Below are 7,500 nucleotides of genomic sequence, written 5' to 3' on the forward strand. Positions count from 1 at the left end.
TAGTTTAAAATTGTAATCCTGCTGGTAATCCAGATGTTTACTCCATGGAACTGTATCTTGATTACATATTTTCCCCCGCTAAACTGTAAGGGATTACAGTTAGTTTTTTTCTTTTTCTTTGTAATCTGATTACATAATCCCATTACATGTACTGTAATCCGTTACTCCCCAGGCCTGGTCTCTGCTAGCTGCTGTAGTAAATCCTCTCCCCAAAAGCTGAGCAGAAACAGCTGTAGCAGCATCAGTTACTCTGCTGATGTAGCTCCTCCTACAGAGGAGGTTTACCTGTACAGTCATGCTGCTGCCATTCAGTTAGCAAACAACTAGCTGCATTTCAACCAGAGAGACACATTTCTAGAATGACAATGATTTATTAGATGATTAGATACATGAGCCTGAAGGCACAGAGATATAGTTTTGGCGATTAGACTCCATCATGACGTCAGCTTGATTATGACGTCATGATCAGCAGGGGTAGATCAGCCAGGAATAGGAATGAAGATCCCCCCCGTGGAGTCTAGACCTGGTGGTGGTGACAGATGAGGTCTTGGTCTTGGTGGCGAAGCTTCTGAATCTGAGATCTCAGAGGACTGGAGGAGAATGGGGTGGAGGCGGGTCGCAGGAACGTACTGAAAAGCAACAGATCACACAGAGAAAGCGGAGAGCTTTTAGCTTTGACAGCTTGATGGTGATAGGCTGAATGGGAAAAGGTGTCTTACTCTGATTGGCCTAAAATGAACGATACCTCCCACAAACAGTGACGCTAGATAGAAGCGGGAAAAGGGGTGATTGATGACGTAATTTATCAATGAGTGGGCGTGACATTAAAAGGTTTTCTCCTGACAGGGAAAGATGTGAATGAGGACAGGAGGGATGAATGAGAGCCAGTGACAACTAAAGGGTTTCTCCTAGAACAGGAAAATGCAGGTTGATTAAGAAGTGGGTATGAGAGCTAGAGTTATATTCTGAGAGTGAAAGAATGAAAAGTGAGTGAATGAATGACATTAAGGTCTCTCTTATAGAATTTTCGCTATAGCTACATTTCAACCAGAGAGACACATTTCTAGAATGACAATGATTTATTAGATGATTAGATACATGAGCCTGAAGGCACAGAGATATAGTTTTGGCGATTAGACTCCATCATGACGTCAGCTTGATTATGACGTCATGATCAGCAGGGGTAGATCAGCCAGGAATAGGAATGAAGATCCCCCAAAAAATGAATGAGAATACGTACCAGAGGAGAGCGACTTCGACCGATACCTTACCAGGCAGCAGGAATCTATTAACATAATAAAGAACAATTAGACATGAAAGATTCAGGATGATGCCAAATGCTCTGGTAAGCCACAATGACTCTGCTGGTCATGAGCCTACTTGATATTAGCTGGAGTATGGCGACCGTTTAGGGAGAACGATCCAGAGCTAAACCGTGAGGTTAATGGTGAAATGGCCGCAGCAGCCGAAAATGCGAAGAGCCTGTAGGCTCTAATGTGCGAATGAAGCCACATGGAGGCCGTTGCGAAGGGAGACTCTTGAGGTCTCTGATGTGCGTTCTTTGATGCGAATGAAGCCACATGGAGGCCGTTGAGAAGGGAGACTCTTGTGGTCTCTGCATAACAAGTGCAATTATGAGAAGAGTGATTAAAGTAGAATAGCCTAGATGTGTAGGGCGACTCGATGGACGCTGCTTAACACGTGCAATTATGAGGAGACCAAGACCATGAGTGACATGAATTGAGAAGAACCACCACCAGTAATGGAAATTACTTACCAATCAAGGTTTCAGAGATTTTTGATGAGAGAGAACGACATTGATGTCAGGGCGGATGTATGTGTGGAAGGCGGAGGAAGACCAGCGCCCCAGTAGTTGCAGAGAGGAGGACGACATCCCCTGGTTGGCAGCAGAAGTTGCAGCTCCTATTCTAAAACAGTGCCCTGAATAATGCTCAGGGGATATTTTACATTTAATAAGAACTAATTTTAAATGATTAACAAACCAATATTTAGTCATGGGGAGATCCCCAGGGATGATGAACAACGGAGAAGAAGGACTAGACCTGGGCCTAACATGTAAATACTTAAGCATGGATCTGAAAGGGCAAAATTGGGAACCCGTGCGAGCTACGATTACGGAGCAAGCACCTCCACGTTTAGAATGTTTTAGTTGAAGACTATAATGACTGGCATGAAAAGCCAGATCAGAAAACATAACATCTCTATTAGTATGATGCAGCTTACCCGAGAGGGGTTGGAGACTTGTTAGCTTCCCACTTTATTACTGAAATAATGAGAATTAGGCAGGGAAAGACAGCATTACATTGACAGACGCTTTTATCCAACGACTTAGGATAGCACATTTTGACAGCAGTAAAAATCAACTGCACACAGTCTGAACGCTATGACTTGAGGGAAAGAGTAACACTTAACATCCATTGAGCTGGAGTACAATCGGAATAGCCACAAGCTAATTAGACTGACCTGCTTATACCAAAAGCATGGCCAGTGATGCTAAGACAGTAGGCTGGCCCCAATATCTTACGATATTAAAGCCCGATGACAGGTAGAGCTGCTGCATCTTTAGCCATATGCTAATGATGACTCCGAATACTTCATGGATTTAGCCGTGGTCTCAGACCTGGAATTTGCAGCTATTTTAGGGTAAAAACCCCCCCAAAAACTGGGAGGAATGAGTCTCGGACATGCAACCTGCAACTGCTAATAGGAGCAAGCGCATGGTTGAGATATGGCCCTGATAGATAACTGAGCTGACTGAACGTGCGGAGTTAAATGCTGAATACCTGATTGTGACTATTGATGAGGACAGCAATTGAATGGGATGCATAAACGTGCTGAAGCACCAGAATTACTGTGAGATCCTGGATGATACGAACAGCTGGAAACGTGACGAGCAGAATTTGTGTGAGATCCTAGATGAGGCAGCATGGCTGCGGACACAGTATGGCCAACTTAGGTCTTTAGCATAACACCCCTAGAGGCATGAAAGAATATTATCCAAAACACGAATCAAGTATGACTCTTACACCTGAAACAACTCATAAGTTGAGTGATCAGCTGGAACAACTTTAGCACTGATCACAATATTAGCGATGAACACTGTAGACTGAAAACACCTAGATGAGCAGATGGAATTAAACATGACTTGATTATTAGGATGATCTCCTCATGTCACCTGGGATCCCTTGTTTGCTCCGCCTCATCTCACCATCAAACAGTGACTGGGTGAGCTGTCGTCTGAGGGAAGCATGACGCTTATACTGGGCTTGAGCTGAGCATCGAAACAGCATGATGACACATGAACATCAGCACATGTATGCATGAATACGTACATTTATATTCGAGTAAGCAATTAGTTAGATGGAGGAATTGCTTGTTTTGGCTGAAGTTGCTATGTATTGTCTGTAAGCAATGCAATGCATTAGGTTAACAGATGCGAATGAATACTTGCTGAAGTTTCCGAAGAAGCATGCGATGGCTGCTGTTGAGACCTGGTTAAGGCTACTGGAGAGGAAGCTGCGACCATCGCCTCATGGGAACGCCATCCACCATTGATATCCCGCCAGTCAATCTGAGGGAAAGCAGCTCAGACAACATGACTGAATTAGAATATGCTGCAAAGAACTGACGAATGCCGACACGTTTAAATGGTTTCAGAACGAGCTAGGTTACATAAATAATTACATTGAATGATGCAAAAGATTTGAGACATGACATGAACCTGCTGCCAGGTACGTAAATGATTTGAGACCATGCACGCAAAACAGAGCATTTGACAAGAGTAGGACAGACGCGATAACTTTAGCTTTCCCAAGTTGGAAGCCCAGCTCCATGAGCCAGATGCTCACTCCCTGCCACCCTCTGCACAGTGCCAGAGGACACAGAATACACCAGCCTGACAAAATGGCTGACTATGAGAAGTTACAAAATGGCTGACACATGTGACTGACAAATATATTGCATGACCTTAATTTAAGTCCCAACTTGAGACCAAGACGACTGCTTCTTTGATTATGCTGACTTAGAGCATGTTTAAACATTATAGTCTCAACACATGGTTCCTTAGCCATGAAGGGAACCTTGAAGTGAGCCATTTGACTGTGCTCGCAGTACACTCATTCATGAGCATGCTTACGCACATCCTGCCACTGAATGGGCTGATTTGAGCATTTAGAGTGAGACGTGCATGCAAACACTGCACCAAAGTTAGATCTATCATGATCTTAGCTTATCACGCACGAGATCATGTGCAGAATTTTAACCTTGATTTAGACCCATGAACATTTTTACACATTATTGCAACTACATTTATAAATTAAAAATATATAATACTAGATTTGGCCATATGAATGATCGAGATTCGAGTGCATCATGTGAATTGAATTAATAATTTAAGATGAGAAATCCTGTAAATGCGGCATAGTTTGTGGGAAAACAGTTGATAGAACTTTGAACCAGCAAATTTGATCATGTGATGCAAGCATGGGAATGAGCGTGAATGATTAGCTTGAATGATTAGCCTGTTTTAGTGCGATGGTGTAGAATACTCAGCTTTGATAGAGTGAAGTAGAGTGAAGTGATGACTACATCTCCCAGCATGCTTAGCGCTGGGTGGACTGGGTCTGCAGATGACGTCACGATTTGCGTAATGGCGCTGAACAGCATGATTCGAGTAAATGATTATTCTTGAGTGGAGAACTTGACACATGAGCTGAGTTCTGAATGGTTAATTCTGAGCGGAGACTTGACTTGGACGGTAGCAAGGAGTTTAGCCGAATGCTTCCAACAAGTGGAATATCGATACCTTTTACAGTCTATGATCGATACCAGCTTCCCTGCGCGTCAGGGCCAGTGCATTGCTGTTCAAGTGAAACTCTCGGAGTCTTGCTGAAGCCGTGCGAAATTAGGAGCCGACGGAGCCGGGGACAGGAGTCATGACGGACGAACAGAGGCGCGGTGGTCCGGGGCGCTTGCGTGTGTGGACAGGAATCACCATGGGCTGCACAGAGTGACAGGTAGGCAGGCGCAAGCAAGCCGTGTGGAGCAGCATGACAACATAAGCATGACTTGCCCGACAGAATCCACAAACGAAAATGCCAGCATGAATGAACTCCTTGTGGGTGACAGCACGAGCAGCATGACGGCGTAACGAGACCGCGGAGACAGCAGAGAAGTAAGCAGGCAGCAGCACTGAATGACCAACGCATCGCAGGAACGTACTGAAAAGCAACAGATCACACAGAGAAAGCGGAGAGCTTTTAGCTTTGACAGCTTGATGGTGATAGGCTGAATGGGAAAAGGTGTCTTACTCTGATTGGCCTAAAATGAACGATACCTCCCACAAACAGTGACGCTAGATAGAAGCGGGAAAAGGGGTGATTGATGACGTAATTTATCAATGAGTGGGCGTGACATTAAAAGGTTTTCTCCTGACAGGGAAAGATGTGAATGAGGACAGGAGGGATGAATGAGAGCCAGTGACAACTAAAGGGTTTCTCCTAGAACAGGAAAATGCAGGTTGATTAAGAAGTGGGTATGAGAGCTAGAGTTATATTCTGAGAGTGAAAGAATGAAAAGTGAGTGAATGAATGACATTAAGGTCTCTCTTATAGAATTTTCGCTCTAGCTACATTTAATAGCATCAACAATCCAGTATGGAGGGAGGAGTCAAACACTAATGAAGAAACATTCACCAAGAAGAAGCAACCAGACTTTCTTCTTTGGTGAGTAAATCAATACAAATTTTAACCATTTAATTTCTCTCATAATATTCTGACCAATCATATAACTTTAACTCTCAGTGAGTCAATCAAACAAATTTAGTTAATGTGCACTTTTTGTCCCAAACTAGAAACAACTGCTGTAATTGATCTTGATGATGCGTCAGTTTACCGTCCTCTTCTCATCTCCACTGGTCACCTGTCAAGACAGATGAACAGACAGACAAGCTGAAATATTGAACTTATCATTGTTCACACTGTGCAGTCTATTTGCTTTCATATTGTATGGGATATTCATTTCTGGGTCAAATTATAACATTTAGATATAGAATAGAATGATGCAATCTGATTTTTGTGTGCATCAGAATCAAGATAAAAACAACTGTTTTTAGTAATTATACTGTAACACTGCAGGAAATGTTTGATCAGAATTAATTTTTAAATCCTCACCGGCAGCAGGATGTGAATTACAACTCTTAAGGGAATCTGCTTATACCGCTATATCTGTGACTATTCACAATTTGTTTGATATTCAGTATTTATTTAAATTTGGATTAAATCTTTGTTTAACCTACTCAATGTGTTCTCACATGATGAAGCACTCACTGCGATGAGAGAGGACGTAATTCAGTAGATGGAGTCTCCGAAGCTACAAAAAGTCAACAAAGTAATAATTTAACTTGAAATGAAGCGTAAAGAAACAAAACATGAGAGATTAGTGATCGATTACTAATGCCTGGTCTTCTTCCATGTTCTTTATAAGTTCACATAATGCAACAAACAGATCCAAATAGTACACAAATAGTACACATAAATGCAACTACATTTATAAATTAAAAATATATAATACTAGATTTGGCCATATGAATGATCGAGATTCGAGTGCATCATGTGAATTGAATTAATAATTTAAGATGAGAAATCCTGTAAATGCGGCATAGTTTGTGGGAAAACAGTTGATAGAACTTTGAACCAGCAAATTTGATCATGTGATGCAAGCATGGGAATGAGCGTGAATGATTAGCTTGAATGATTAGCCTGTTTTAGTGCGATGGTGTAGAATACTCAGCTTTGATAGAGTGAAGTAGAGTGAAGTGATGACTACATCTCCCAGCATGCTTAGCGCTGGGTGGACTGGGTCTGCAGATGACGTCACGATTTGCGTAATGGCGCTGAACAGCATGATTCGAGTAAATGATTATTCTTGAGTGGAGAACTTGACACATGAGCTGAGTTCTGAATGGTTAATTCTGAGCGGAGACTTGACTTGGACGGTAGCAAGGAGTTTAGCCGAATGCTTCCAACAAGTGGAATATCGATACCTTTTACAGTCTATGATCGATACCAGCTTCCCTGCGCGTCAGGGCCAGTGCATTGCTGTTCAAGTGAAACTCTCGGAGTCTTGCTGAAGCCGTGCGAAATTAGGAGCCGACGGAGCCGGGGACAGGAGTCATGACGGACGAACAGAGGCGCGGTGGTCCGGGGCGCTTGCGTGTGTGGACAGGAATCACCATGGGCTGCACAGAGTGACAGGTAGGCAGGCGCAAGCAAGCCGTGTGGAGCAGCATGACAACATAAGCATGACTTGCCCGACAGAATCCACAAACGAAAATGCCAGCATGAATGAACTCCTTGTGGGTGACAGCACGAGCAGCATGACGGCGTAACGAGACCGCGGAGACAGCAGAGAAGTAAGCAGGCAGCAGCACTGAATGACCAACGCATCGCAGGAACGTACTGAAAAGCAACAGATCACACA

This window comes from Poromitra crassiceps, assembly GCF_964638095.1.
Source record: "Poromitra crassiceps genome assembly, chromosome: 11".
Lineage (NCBI taxonomy): Eukaryota > Metazoa > Chordata > Actinopteri > Beryciformes > Melamphaidae > Poromitra > Poromitra crassiceps.